The 16,188-nt window shown below is 37.5% G+C and overlaps 1 long non-coding RNA gene across 1 annotated transcript in view; it reads right to left on the bottom strand.

The window, feature by feature from the left end:
- Positions 1-857: 857 nt before the first annotated feature.
- The window catches only part of LOC129145583 (uncharacterized), a 134,503-nt gene continuing 119,172 nt past the window's right edge, over positions 858-16,188 (bottom strand). The window contains exons 2-3 of the long non-coding RNA XR_008551344.1: positions 4,127-4,216; positions 858-1,461 (exon numbers count right to left, since the gene is read on the bottom strand). This is a non-coding gene — a long non-coding RNA (uncharacterized LOC129145583). The remainder of the gene's footprint in view (positions 1,462-4,126; positions 4,217-16,188) is intronic.

Raw genomic sequence — 16,188 nt, 5'->3', positions numbered from 1 at the left:
CAAATTGATTATGATGTGCTTTGGTGTTGTTTTCTTCATGTTTCTTGTGCTTGGGGCTCATTCACACTAGTATGAATTTTAATCTACAAACAGGTGTGCAAGACATCAAATTTCTTTCTTTTTCTGGACTCAAGTGAAATGTAACTCAGAGTAATCCTCCCCCGGTATATTGTGGGAAATTGAATCACAGCCTTTCTTTCCCGCTCCCCCATGGGAGAGGCCAAGTTCCTGGGCTGTTTGCAGATGGGGAGGCCTGTGTTTCTGTTCACAGTCAATGCTGATCTAATCTGTGCCTGGATGTGGGCCTTTTCAGCCAGTGAGAGTCCTGTGCCTGACCCCCTACCTCCAGGATAGGGACTATCCCCCCAGGTCGCTCACTCTCTCCTGTCTCCTTAGGTCTGCTTCTCTCTCCCGGAGCACTACAAAAAAGTCAGGCCTCTTTCCATGCCAACTAACTCTGCTTACTCCAACAGGAGGTGACAGGAAAGCATGGATGCAGGTACAGGTTGACCTGCAGGTTCGACAGAAAAAAAAAATTGGGGTGTGTGTGTATAAGAAATCTTCTGGAACATGGCTTCTATTTTCTTTCAGAATAGAAGGTGAGTTTCATTTGCAGCTATGGAGTGGAAATGGTAGCAGAGATGGCTTCTTATGTGAGGAAATTTTTTTTTTTTTTTGCAAGTAGAAGAACTACAAGCCTGTTTTCTCACAATCTTAGCAACAAAGTGAAAATTTTTAGTCAATCTGTTTATTAAATATCAGATAAGTTTTTAATGACTTGCTTCACTGAATTCAATCATTTTGCTTTGGGTGTTTGCTTTTTGTTTACTATAATAATCTCATTTATCCACATGGACATTATGTCAAATCACATCTTCAGAAAGACTTGACTTAAATATGTTAAATAAATTTCTTATCTGCCTGCCTTACTCAAGATAGTTTCCCGGATCTTGTTGAGCATGTGAGTGATATCATGTTGCATTTCAACTATTACTAGAATATCTCACTATTTATGAAATTTTAGATTTCATTTAAGGATTCTATTTCAGGAGGCAGAATCTCAAAGTTTTCTAACACTTTCTCAAAATCTCTAAATCTAAATGTAAACAAAATGTGTTAGGTGGCCTAGTGGTCAAGTTTACACAAATCTCCCAAATTCCAAAACTTTCAGGAGGATTAGAGGTTCACAAATGTGTGGGCCATCCCCATTCCATTCAATACCCCTTGGGGTTTACTGATCCCTTCCCTTTCCCCTAATCAGTCCATTTCTTGTTTGCATGGTAGCATATCAAACATCCTTAAGGTTCATTTTGACTCTGGTCTCTGAAATTACGTTTCTTTTTGAGTTATTCTTTGATTCCGAAGACTTATTAAGGCATTAATGAAGAGAACGACTTGATGGGTGTCAAAGGAGTTTCCAGTGAACAGTTGCCAAGGATCAGCTTGATTACAGGAGCCTGTCTATGAAAATAACAGAGAAGGATTGAGCTCTATAATTAAATCTCTAGGTGCCTGAGCTTACATGGGCCTCCAAAAAAGATAAGATGAACCCAATATAGATGATTATTTACAGCTATTAGCAATCCAAGCCAAAAAAGAAAAAAACAATAATAGCTCATAATTTAAGATGAGATTTTAATTAAAAAGCAAATGTTAGGCGAATATCTCTGGGAATGTAATTCTCTCCTATTAATGGAAAATAAAAGTATTTTTTGCCCACACTATTCAGAAAACTTTCTTCTTCCAGTTCAATTAGGAATATCACATTCTTTTTTTCTTTTCATATTTGCTCTCTTTGATGGGTTCAGCTAGTTCTATGAGCACTGGCAATTTTTTTCAAGAGGGATACCAGTTTCATTACCACCGACTTTGTGTCACTACATTAAAATTGTTATCACACCGCCATGATTCTTTTTAGCTTCCTTCAGATAGAGCTAACAGCACCTCCAGTTAGATATTGGGTGGATAGGACTTCACAGCAGGTGAGAAAGGAAGTTGCTGGAACCAAGTCTGAAACAACTCTCCAACCGTAAAACCTCAATGTCTTCTCCACTGCCTTACTCCTTTGTTTTCTGATCCCAAATCATTTTTGGTGAATCATTTTTAGTGAGGTAGGTGTAGAAGCAAACCAAAACTGACTGAAAGAAAACAACTCCCAACCTTTGACCAGTAACCAAGAAAAATATTAAGTATTTCCAAGACTGAGTAGAAAAAGAAGACCAGGCAGACTTACATTACTAATACTAACTTCAAAAAGATGTGGAAAGATAGTTAGGGTTTTTGGGTTTTTTTAAAGAATCTAGAGACTTCATTAGAATCTATACTGTAATTTTGCCTAATTAGGCCCCAATAATTAATGCTGTGAGAATAATAGAGAAGTAACAGGACAAAATGCTGGTGCGCAAAGCCCCATGAAATTCATACATCTTCCACTAGTAAATGATTATGTTCCTTTTTATTATTAAAGATGCAATTAAAAGAATTTGTGTTTTCCCTTTTGTATGAAGAAATAATAAACATTATATCCGATATTCTGATTTCCCATATATAGTGACACTGGAAATGTAATTAGCTGTATTTTTTTCTAACAAATTGGCATAAGTGACTATAATGAGGACTTAAAGATTCAGAAATGGAATGTGGACTCATTATTTGAGCAGAAGTACAGTACTGGTATCCATTCATCTAAGTAGCTAAAGGCATGATTCTTACCATTTGTTCATCACCGCTGTGGGTCAGACATTACTAAAGTTTTAAAGAAATAGTGTGCCTACAAAGTGACTGTCAGCAAAAACCCTTGGAATGGAGTGATTTCTTGAGGATTTTTTAAAAGAGAGGGAAAATAAGAAAGGAAGGCGAGGGTAGGTCAAGTATTTTCTGGATGGCTCTTTATATTTGTACCTGACACCCATGATCATGACTATTCAGTAATTGGTTGAAGTTGATTACAGTTTTGATGATGATGATGATGACAATGACAAATAGAAAAATTTCCGCAATCTCAAGTGGAATATCAGCAGAAAGATTATCATCTCTAATTTGTAGATGAGGAAAAAAAATGAGCCCATTAAAATTTCAATGGATATTGTTTGTTATCTAAAGGAAGGGGAAATAAATAGGAACTACAAAACTTTGCAAAATCCCCAGTAACACTGCTTTAAAATCTGGGAATTATTACCTTGGGATAAATACTCCCTCCTGTTCCTTTCCCCACCAGTTCCCTTCCCCATCAGTCTTTTAGCAGAAAAAAACACTTTTGTAATTTTCCATGGGCTGATTTCAATACACCCATCAATGTGTCACCCTTTCCGAGCTAGCAAAACTATACATTAAACTGTTGTGTGAAGAACCAGAACTTCCAATTGAAGGGATTTTCAGGCATGACCCATATTATTCAGTAGCAGCTTTTGCTGAACTGCGAGCAGCCCATCTCTGCCATAGGGCTCTCCATCCAGACACAGAAGCCCTGTCCAAGCAGCACTTGTGCAGAGGGATGCAACATGGACCATGGCAGCAGGCAGAGTCCAGAAGGAGGACGCGAGTTTAGATCCCACAGCCCTGGCAATGTTAGTTTACCACATTCTATGACCTGAATTGTATCTCCCCAAATTTACATGTTGAGTCCTATCCCCGATATGATGATATTTGGGGTAGAGAGGTGATCAGGGTTAGATCAGATCAAGAAGGTAGGTTCCTCCTGATGCAATTAAACCTTTATAAAGAAAGACACCAGACATCAGATATCCATCCCCTCTGCCTCCTCCCCACTCCGTGTGAGCATACAGATAGAAGTTGACCATCTGCAATTCAGTAAGAGAGTCCTCCCTTACTTATCTGAGCGCAATGGCCTGGACTTAGACTTCCAGCGCCCAGAACTGTGAAAAATACATTTCTGTTGTTCAAGTCACCTAGTGCATGGTATTTTGTTACAGCAGTCAAAGCAACTAACTAAGACATTGTAAAAGCCAACTCTTAAAACTACTGCCCCGCATGTAGAAAGTATTTGATAAGTGTAACTCACTATGTTAATCCATAGTAAGTATTTATTCCATTCTTCTTAATTTATTAAAGAACATGTCTACAGCCACATTTTAGCTTTGTCACAAATAAGAATCAGAAAACTTACTTTGCTAATATGATCCTGAAAATTACTTTCCAGCCACCAATATAGCTTAAATGACAAAGTGCTTCTAATCTTGGTATCCTCAGACCATCCCTGTGAAACAGACATAAACAAGTATTATTATTCCCCATTTACAGACATGGGCACTTTGTCATTGACTTGTCTACTCTCATACAGAGAACCATAATTTATCAAAACCATAAACAATACATTCTGACTGTAATCCTAAATTGCTGATCCATAAACAGAATATTAAACTCTTTAAAGTAGAATTTTAATAAGAAATTTTGATTATATATATATTCAACAGAGAAAATTATCTTAATGCCCTCAAGTTTATTAGAATGAACGATAAGTAAACTCAACATATGGAAAGCTCAGTGATATATGCTTGGATACAGAAAGAGGTTTCAGTAATAGACCCCACTCAATCTGTGAAAGAGAGAAAAAACATAAGCATATATTAAGTGACAACTTTTCCAGAAGGGAAACAAGATATCTGCACATTGCAAAACATTGTACAACATCCAGGCCAGGAGTCAACAAAGTTTTCCTGTGAAGGGCCAAGAATGAATGTGTTCTACCTACACACACATCTACCTTACTCTCAGGACCACTGTGAATTGTGTGCCTAATGAGCATGTCTTTTGGGGGAGAATGTCTTTTCAACCTTAAATCTTACATAGAAATTACACCATCTAAAACAAACTCATAACTGTTTTCTGATAATTTTGTGACTGACTCTCTTGGCCACTAGAATTTTGGTCCTTCTGGGAAACACAGAAGAAATGAGTCATTAAACTCATTCTTCACTTTTTTTAAATCTTTCTTACCAGTCTGCCTTTGTCCTATTTTTCTTAACCATTTCCTCTTGCTTTATATTTTGTAAGACATCTGAAACTACTTTTGACACAGGCGTAAGGCAGGTAGGGATGGATGGATGGATAGATGGATGGATGGATGGACGGATGGGGGGATGGATGGATGGATAGATCTCTATAAAACTAACTGTAGTGCCACGATATTAATTGACAAACAAGGTACATAGAACTAGTGAAAAAACAAAAATCAACAATTACACATAAAACCAATAGACATTTTTCATTGAGTTTACCACCATCCCCCCTGGTAGAACAGATGGGTAAAGCCAATGAAACTCATAATACAAACTCCCATATAAATATCAATATGTAAATATTAAAAGTGCTGAAAGAATTCCTTTTAACATTACTGAAAAATAGCTAAAATCTTCATACTGGGCAAAGGAGCATTGGTCAAAAATTTTCAAACTGGGAAATTAATTTCTTGGTAATGAAACAAATGTTCAAATATTGTTTCTATTAAAGGGAGGACTAAATGATAGTCCAAACCGATAGTGAATATTTCCATTTATTTCAACTTGTACTCATTATGACCAAAGCATTCTTTTTCAGATTTATTTTTCTTACAAATTTTCCTTATCTTCATATTTACGTTGATTTGCATTGGTTTATCTGCCTAAACCTATTACATTTGCTTAGTCTGTTAGTTTGCTGAGATCTTGGCACCTAAACTTTCCCAGACTCACTTACTGAGGACTATATAAAGTTGAGGATCAATGGTTTTCAATGGTTCTTACATGAGTGACTAGAAATACCGATTAAAGACTGGTAATGGAATTTTAGACTTGCCTGTGGATCTCAAAGCAATTTACCAAGCATCATTATATGATCTTATAATGTTGAGGACGAGTGATTGTGTCCGCATTTTCACGTGGAGCTGCAAAACCCAGGGCCCGTGTCTCTTAGTGTGTTATGCCCCACCAAGCTGATGATAACCCTGGGAACTCTTGAGAAATCAGTGGGGGGCCAATGAAAGCTCTACACTGCAGGGGGTTAGGGGTTAAGTAAGTTTCTGGAGGTGGAGCCTGCCGTTCAGTTCTCCCAACAGGAATCACACAGCAGATTGGGTACTTCCAGAGATTAGCTCCTTCCGGTTGAATTAATGGGCATTCTTCTAGGTCCAACCAGTGTTTCACATTTTGGAGTTGTTGACCCAGATCCTGCCCATACGAAGACTCGACTCTACCGCCAGCCAGGTAGACACTTAAAAGAGTGGGATGGATTTCATCCACTGATTCAGAAAAACAAATAAGACTTGAATTCTGCTTTCTTTTTCCAAAACTAAAGCAGAATTCTCCCTTTAACTTTTCAGTTGCCTTTTTCTTTAATAACACTTATTTTTGCCTTCCTAAATATAAAAGCAATTGCCAGCACAGTTTGGAAATACACAAAAGTACAAAACTGGGAATATTTAAGTCATGCATAATTCCAAAACAGTTAATATTGGTTAAATATTTCCTTCCAGTCTTTTTTCTATGCAGCCAACATATTAACATATACTACAGAAGCTAAACTATATGCATTGTTTGTATTGTTTTGGCTTTTAAATTTAGCAATACATCACAAACCGTTTTGTAGGTAAAAATATTCTTTAAAACACAATTGCTGTAAGTTTCACTCTAGTCTACCATAAACCACAGTTAAATTTATTAAGTCATTTTACCATTGAAATTTAGTTCCATTCCAAATTTTCATGATAATGCAGAATGCTGTTGAATATCTTTGCATGAAAATTGTTATGCATCTGTATCTGCGATTTTCTTAGGATCCCATGGAATTAATAAAGGTTAGAGGTCATGAACATTTTTAAAGCTCTTTGATTTACATTTCCCAGTTGTGCACACTCCCCTCTCACGAGTGTATCAAGTTACAGTCTGATCAGCAGAGCTAAGGAGTTCCTAAAATGTTCTTTTGCTATTTTCCCCCACTCAAATTTGTTCTTAAGCTCATTTTAATATGATTACTGCTGGTTAGAAAAATTGCCAGGGGGTAGTATGAAGTACTTAGACCACAGTGGGTTTCCACCAAGGCCCAAACCCCCTAAGGCTAGTAACACTGAATTTCAGGGAACTTTAGGAAAATCAACAGCATGAGAGGGGGAGCTGACCCATGATTATGCTCCCTTCCCAAACAAAAAAAAAAAAAAAAACGCTCAAAGCCAAAATGTCCTACATTGAAGAAAGAACCAAACACAAATGAGTTTTTTCCTACATATAAAGATTAAGTCAAATGAATAATCTCTGTACAACTAACTAAAAATACATTTTCCCTGACTCCTAAAGGGGGTAGCTTTCTTATTTTTCAACCTGTATAAATGGCTCAAAGTTTCTATTTTTCTCAAACTGTCATGAAAAGGATTCATTATTCTTTGCACATATACTTCTACATTTTGCTGTGAAAGTCAATATTTATTGCACTTTTTTTCTGCATTTCTTAATGGAACATGTGTGTGATTATTGAATAAACATGAATGTATTGAGTTTTGCAACACTTCTTCTCCAGTAATTTGTTAGGATTTTTTCACTCTTCTAACTCAAAGCAGATTTATTTTTCTAATAAGATTTTGCGAGTTCTTCGTCCACAGTATCCACTAGATTTATTTCATTTTCAAAGTATAAACTGCTGCACCTGGGCAGCAATTTTTTTGATCATTCCAAATGGTTTGTAATGGTTTCTAGCATAGAGCAATGGCATGCATACTCACCAGATGTACTGCAGTTCATGCATTTCTTTTTGGTTCAATATTGTTTGGTCTGCTTATTCCATCTCAGTCTGCCTGACCACATTCTCAGGCTTTATTTCATTCCCATTTGCACATCATGCAAGAGAGAATTTCAGCTAATAAAGAGGCCTTTGAAAGATTTCTCATGGAGATGGAGGAACTAATAAATTTCTGTTGAGGGAGTTCATTATTATTGATGCAATTATTGTTTAGCATGGATGAAGCATCCCTAAAATACCCCAGCCTCAAAGAACCTCTACACGGTCTTCTCTCTGAAATCATACTGCCTATATTACTTAATTGTTTTCTCTACAGTAATCCAAAGGTCCAAGAATTAGGAATTCAGAGACCATTAAAAGGAAATTTTCATTTTGAATTTTAAAAGTATTATCATATTTAGGCCAGCACATTTATATTTTTTCATTTTCTAATGAACTCAGAACATGTTGTAAATAAGCAACGAAATTTTCTTCAAAGCCCAAGGTTACAACAAAATTTTACTGGTTCAAAAAACCTACTGGAGGGCCTCCCCAGTGGCGCAGTGGTTGAGCGCTGGGTTGCGAAGCTGCCCACAGCCTCTGTAGCACCGGTTCGATCCCCGGCTGCTCCCCGGCCACTGGAGGAGGGTCCCACATGGCGCGCAGACCTCTCCTGCCGCCCGCTGCTCCCCTCAGCAGTGTACTTCGGTCCTTCTGCCTGTTCTGCTCCCCGCTCTGGCTCTGGTGAATTCTCTCACCCTCCCGTGCTTCTGACTGTACCCAGTGCTTGTATAAATAAATAAATAAATAAATAAATAAATAAATAAATAAATAAATAAATCTTAAAAAAAAAATACCTACTGGACCTTCTCATCTCATTGTAATAAAGTAAATACATAGGAAATGTAGGAAATTCAAATATTTGTTGTACACAAGGAAAACAATATCAATGTACATATTAGTCAATATGTTAATTTTTAATCAGTGTTTCTCTTGCTGGAATGTGTTTTTAAGCTTGGGAATTTGGTCTGATGATCAAGCATCGTTTTCATAACAATATCAGTATTTGTACAACTTTTATTCTCATTAGTCAGCCTTCCTAAAACACACACACACACACACACACACACACACACATGTTTTACAAAATAAATCAACCCATATTATTTATTCCTCTAGGCTAAGTTCATGCCTGATGTTAGTATTTACAACCATGACCTTTGCCCTGATATCAAAACAAAAACTCACATGATAGCCACCCACTGGACACACCCCCTTGATGATTAATAGGCAACTCAAACTTAAAAATCTAAGAAGATACTTTGTTGTGTCCCTCAGATCAGTCTCATTCAGTCTTTCCCATCTCTGCAAAGGATACAACCACATGCTCAAGGTAAAACTCAGGGCCATCTTGCATTGTTCTTTTCCTCTCTCCAATATCAATACCAACTGCTATAGGCACTAACTTCAAAACATATGCCAACTCCCTGGTGGCACAGGGGTTAAATCTCAGCACTATCAAGCTATTGCTAGCATGAGTTCAAGCAGGTAGCATGAGTGCAAGCCCTGGCAAGGAGTTACCCACATGGCACAGCAGACCTCTCCTGTCTTGCCCGCTGCTCCCCTCAGCAGTGTATTTCAGTCAATCCGCCTGTTCTGCTCCCCAGTCTGTCTCTGGTGAATCCTCTCGCCCCTCACACCTCTGGCCTACACCCCAGTTCTTACTTTATTCTTAAAGTAAATCTTTAAAATACATATATATGTATATATATTCATGCCAAGTCAGTCACTTCTCCCCTTCTTCCTTGGTATACTCTACGGCCAAGTCACCCTCACATGTCACCTGAAATTTAGGAGCCTCTCCATGGACTTCTCTCTGTGTCCATGCTTAACCCCCTATAATCAATTCATGCCAGCACAAAGATGAAGCCTGCAAATGATATTTGCCAGCCTCAAGCCCACAGTGACTTCCCATTGCACTCAGAATAGAGCCCGGGTGCTGCAGTGGCCTATAGGGCCCTACATGAGAGGCTCTGCTCACCCCTCTAATCACATCTCACTGTCCCTGCACTTTCTATGATCTAGATTCCCTGATCATTTGTTTCTTAAACATACCAAGCACATTCTTCTCTTGGATTTTATTCTTTTCTGTTTCTCTATGTGGAACTCTCCCACCTCCCTTATCTTTGTATAACTAATTTCTCTGATCAGTGAGGTCTTATCACAAATGCCATATTTTTTGAGAGACCACCCTTAACCATCCCCATTCTGCTTCTCTCACATTTTCCTGCCTTATTTTCTTCCCAGCAATTATTGCTCCTTAAAATTATCTTTTTGACTTGTCCACACTTTAACTGCCTTATTTCTCCCACTAAAATATGAACCTCACGTGAGAAGAGAACTCCCCTCTAAATCACCACTATAATAGTGTCTACCTTTACATAGTATGTGCTCAATAAATGCTCGTCGAATGAATGGATTTCTCAATCTGAAAATTAATCCCATTGGCATGCTATTCAAGGTCCCTCACGATCCAGCTCTATCATTCTCAAGCATTCTCACACTTTCCCTATACCTCTCTCCAGTTCCACTGGGTTGAATTCAACTCAGTACTTAATGTCCAACCCAACTGTCTCCTTCTCCACTGAACTGCTACAGTTCTCTGGACCCAGATACTCTGTCTCTACAGCAGAGGGTCCTTAATACAACCCACCTTTCATAGTTAGTATTCTATTCCTTGTTTTGCCATCATATGTCATATACTTTGAATGCAGAAACTCAGGTGCCTTCACATCCTTCCTAATAGTCTTGTTCCTGATAGGGGCTCAATAAATGTTTTTTGGATTGTACTGAATTGAACTGAACTTGACTATGAGAAAGATGACCCGCTTGTGTCCCTCTAGCCATGAGCTTTTATCTCTCATGTTCATTGTGAAATACACAGCTGTCTAATTCAATGGAGGTGGTGTTGGAGTTGTATTATGAGGAATTTTCTGAGTTTGTCCTGCCTTTTGCAAAGACATGGTCAAGAATCATTGACCTTGCATTTTCCATATCTCTGTCTTAAATCATCAGCTGCTTGTTTAGCCTTTATCCCAATGTTTGGCAGAAACTGGATTGTTTCTCTCACACATGTTTTTCCTTCAGAGTGTTGATATTGGGCTGTATACTATATGATAACAAAATACCAGACTTCTTGGGTCATCGGTTTAATGCAGCTGTGGTTGGTTGAGGTTCATGAAAATCACCACTTGTCATTTGTTTATATCACTTCCCTAGTGAATGTAGGCCTTTTCTTTGCTGCAGAGTTATAAACTTTATCCCCCCACTTACTGATAATTGGCGTGATAATGAGGAATAATGTGGAGCAGAGAATCATGTGCATGTTTACCAAAGACTGTAGCAACTCAGTAGAGGCTTCAGGAAGAAAGAGGCTTAAGCAGTTTCTTCTTAAATTAATCCATTCTTATTTCACTAGAGTTAGGAAATATCTATAGTTTAACAGGGTGGATCATTACCTTCTTAGACAAGGCTGTCTGGAGAATGTGTCCAGAGAACACTTGAGAATCTTAGGTATCCCCAGGCACTTTCAGAGCTCTAAAATGCAGGGCTAAGTCCTGGCTGAAACTAGACAACAACACAACACAGGTGTGCAAAATGCAACCCAGTGTTAGCTAGATTATAGCCAATAAATATCCCCTTTAATTCTCCAGCTACATGAAGGACACCTATTCCTGAGATGCCTGGATGGGGTGAAGTGGGCACGTTTTACCACTTGCGGGCAACTATCTTGATGCCTGTCATGAGATAGGGTAAGGAGATGTCTAAAACTACTCCCAAATAGGCGCGCATTTTGCAGCTCTTTCTACTTCTTTCCCCTTAATAAATTCCTATTCTTCAAGCATACCTCTTCTTGTTTCCTCCTCTCAAAAGACAAAGAAGGTAAATTCTAAAGGCAATTTAAATTTTAAGTAAAAGCCTAAGAGTAGTATGGGCCTCCCCAGTGGCACAGCAGTTGAGCGCTGGGTTGCAAAGCTGCCCGCAGCCTCTGCAGTGCCGGTTCAATCCCCGGCTGCTCCCCGGCCACCGGAGGAGGGTCCCACATGGCGCACAGACCTCTCCTGCCGCCCGCTGCTCCCCTCAGCAGTGTACTTCTTCAGTCTGCCTGCTCTGCTCCCTGCTCTGGCTCTGGTGAATTCTCTCACCCTCCCGCGCTTCTGGCTGTACCCAGTGCTTGTATAAATAAATAAATAAATCTTTAAAAAAGAAAAAAAAATCTTTAAAGAGCCTAAGAGTAGGCAAAAAAACAAAAACAAACTTTAGTCCCACAGAGCCCACTAAGCTAGCAGTGGAAAGAAAGAAAGGAAGGCTGGATCTAGAGTAGTTGAAAGCAACTTTCCCAATACATTTCTTTCATTCAATTCAATTGTTAGTATGAAAGGAGATGGTGAAGAATAAAGTAAGAGCATTTGAGTCTGAATGAGTAGTTCATTGCTAATAGGGTACTATGGCTACTAAACATGTGGTGAGAAATACGGACCTACACACAGATTTATACTGAATGCAGTGGTAAGGACAAGCATACATGGTAGGATCAGAAAGCAGTGCTACTAATCAGAGTCAAAATGTAGCCTCTCAGAATGGGGTCTCCTAATCTGGTCCTGATTCGAAAGTCAGTCAGAGTGTGTGCCCAGTCTCCCTGCTTCTTTGCTAAGTCCGATCAGGCCAGGATATGTAAACATAGTTGATGGTTTAAAATGTCATATACCAAGTGGGTTTTGGGTGGGATGGTAGAGGTCCAAAAACATAACTCATCAGCTACTAACCCTTCTCCACTTTTCTCCATTTAAATGGACTCTGAAATAGGTTGTCATGGCTTCGTGCCAATGAAGATATATGTCCTGTGTTTGAGAATTTACCTCGCTTCAAATGGAAGAAAGAATCTCCACCAAAATGTCATTCCAGGATCCTTCTAAGAAACTCATCCCTCACTAGAATCTACCCTGGTGTCTGATGAAGAAAAGACAAGAAGGCACATCCTCTCTTAAGACGTTAGTTTACACATATGGATAAATCATCTCTTCTCTTTGCGTGTCATGCATATGTGTGTGTATATGTGTGTGTGTATTTTGAGTCTATGTGGGGAAAGTGTGTGGGCTTATTTAAAGCACTAACTGTTGGATTGCAAGTTTCATAGAGAAATAAAAGCAAATAAGACTTTATGAGATTAATAAGAAAAATGAGTAATAATGAAGTGTGTTAATATAGGACCTTACCATCTACCCTGTTGGACTTTGAGAAGAATTTGAAAGCATGTTTTGCCAAGAACAACTTCCTGAGTGGATATTCAGTCCTTCAGACAGTATCCATTATTGAGAACAAATGCTAGATCCTTATCTCCTATTTATTAGATTTCTAGTATAATTATTTTATACTAGGAGGGTTTAGCATCAGTTTCTCGTTAGAGCAAAAATACTAGCGTCCACTAAACTCCATAAAAGTTCCCTAAGAATAGCAGGATGATCTCCCACAGCCCTCGGGATTGCCTTTCATCCAAATAGCTCCTAGAAATTCCCTTTGAAGTAAAAGTCCGCTCCATCCTAAGAAGACATAACAATGCCTTAGCATTTACTTCTGTTTCCCCAAATACACTTTGAGCTATCTGTCTGTCTTTCATTTTGCTTAAAATGATTTCCACCTTCTCCTTTCTGTTGATGCCTCCAGGTCCAGTTCATTATCACTTTCTCCAGAAAGTCTCCCATGAGTCCTTTCTCACAGTCTCTCACTCTGCTGTAAGCAGGACTAGGCATTCTTGTTCCCTGCAGCTTGTTTTCCACTTGCATGTCATAGGACTTTGTATTCCCATGTCTATCTCTCTTCTCTCTTCCACTAAACTGTGCATTTCTTTTTTCTGACCACCCTTTTGCTAAGTAATTGTTATATCAGCTTCCATGCTGAAGACTAGCAACACCAAGGTAAGAGACTTCTTCTGTCCCTGAAGAACATAAAACAAGAAAGGCAGATGCAAATATCAGAAACAAGTAAATGATGCCTTCTCTCAAATACTCTCTTCAACACTATCCTGGAGTTTTCAGATGGTGCAATAAGGTAAGAAAAAGAAACTAAAGGAAGCCAGCTAGGAAAAGAAGAAGTAAAACTATATTTGCTGCTGACATTATGGTTTATGTAGAAAATCCAAAAGAATCTAGAATAAGTGAGTTTAGTGACGTTGTATGATTTTGAAAAATTGTGAATGTCTTGTATACTGAAAATTACAAAATATTACTGAGAGAAATTAAAGATTTTTTAAGCAGAACTATTTGCATTCGTGGGTGAGAAAACTCAGTATTATAAGATCTCAAATATCTCTAAATATAGCTTTATAGAGTCAGCGCAATCTCAGTCAAAATCATAGGCAACTTTTGTAGAAATTGACCATCAATTCTAAAATTCATATGAAAATACAAAGGTATATAAGTACCTTTTCAAAAACATCAAGTTTAGAGGACCAATACTATCTGATATCAAGACTTATTGTAAAGGCACTTAATCAAGACAAAGTAGTACTTGTGAAAAGACACCATTTAAAGAGAACTAGGCCAGTGTAAGAGAAGTAGATCAATGGAACAGCATAGAATGTAAAAAGACTAGACCATAGGTATCTGGGCAATGACATTTCAGCAAAGTTGAAAAAGCAATTCAGTGGAGAAAGTATAATCTCAGCTAATGCTATTAGAAACACTGACCTATGATCTATACTTTATACTATATACTATATAGAAACTAACTCAAAATGAATATTTGAACTCAATGTAAAACTTAAAACTATGAAATTCTAGATTAAAAATAAATAAGAACCTTTGTGACTTTAGATTAGACAAAGATCTCTCAGATACAGCACCAAAATCAAGATCCATAAAAGGAATATTAATAAACTGGACTTCATCAAAAATTAAAGCTTCTGCCCTTTAAATGACAATTAAGAGAATTAAAAGACAAAAAAAAAAAAGCTTGGAAGAAATATTAGTGGTAAACATATCAAATTAAGGACCTGTATCTAGACTATACAAGTCTCAATAAGAAAGCAAGAAACCCTATTTTTTTCCCATTGGCAAAAGATTTGAAAAGATACTTTACCAAAGAAGACATTTAAGCACATGGAAAAAAATGTTCTCTATAATTAGTCTCAGAAAAATGTAAAGTAAAACCACAATGTGATATGACTACATACTTCTTAGAAACTAAAAAGACTGTATCAAATGTTGGCAAGGATGTGGAACAACTAGAACATTGATAGAGAGTTAATGAGGATGCAAAATGACAGTGCTGCTTTGGAAAACAGATTGGCAGTTTTTCAAAATAAAACATACATCTACCATATAATCAAACAATTCCACTGTTAGGCATTTATCAAAGGAACATGAAAACAACATATGTCCATCCTGAAACTTTGACATTGATATTCGTAGGACTTTATTTGTAAGAGGCAAAAACTGGGAACAACACAAAAGACCATAAATAAAATATGCTATATCTATACAATGAACTACTACTCAGCAACAAAAATAAATGAGTTATTCATACACTCTACAACATGAAGACATCTTGAAAAAACTGATACTGGAGGAAGTGATTAGCAAGGACAGAGGAATCTTTTCAAGGTGATAGATAGGTTCATTATCTTGATTGTAGTAATAGATAGGCCCATAGGTGGGCACAAAGTTAATTGAATTGTACATTTCAAATGTGTACATTTTATTAGCTTTCATTTATCTTTCAAGAAAACCCATTTTAAAAGCATAGAAATTACAGTAGTATTTGGGAACTTAATTTTTCAGTGTTAATGCATTGAATACAGGAGTGGTCTAATTAGATTAATATTTTTTCACTCTAAAATACAGAACTAGGTCTCACTCATAGCAGGAATCTAGAAAACTTAAATAAGGGACCAGGAAAATGAATATAAGAAAGTGAAAATCAAAATCAACAAAAAACTATGAACCAGAGACACTTTTTGGGGGGTGGGGGGCGGGAGGGGAAGGATTGGGGTCAGAATGGGGCGTTTGCAATTGTATGGGGGAATATAAAAATAAAATTTAATATTTAAAAAAAAAAAAAAAATACAGAACTAACCCGAAAAAGCAGATTTTAGTTTAATATATTCATTAGAATTGCCCACTAATGGAATGAGCTTCTAGTTTAAGAAGTTGTTTATCAGACAATTAAAAGTCCAATTCTGGAGTAAAGAATATTTGAGGTTCAAATTATGATTTTGCTTCTTGCTGTGTGACCTTCAGCAAGTCACTGGAATTTCCTAAGCTTCCTTATCTATAATGTGGAGATAATAATTGTATCTACATCACGGAGATGCCATGAATAATAAGAACACAAATCACATCAAATATATTACTGAATTTACTGCACCTTCCCTGTGTCATCACTGTGGCCTTTATAGGTCCCTGACACTGCAAAATCAGATGCACA

This window comes from Talpa occidentalis, unplaced genomic scaffold (genome assembly GCF_014898055.3).
Source record: "Talpa occidentalis isolate TD23 unplaced genomic scaffold, MPIMG_talOcc4v2.1 talOcc4.13, whole genome shotgun sequence".
In the NCBI taxonomy this organism is placed as follows: domain Eukaryota; kingdom Metazoa; phylum Chordata; class Mammalia; order Eulipotyphla; family Talpidae; genus Talpa; species Talpa occidentalis.
This window is presented reverse-complemented; position numbering and strand designations above follow the sequence as displayed.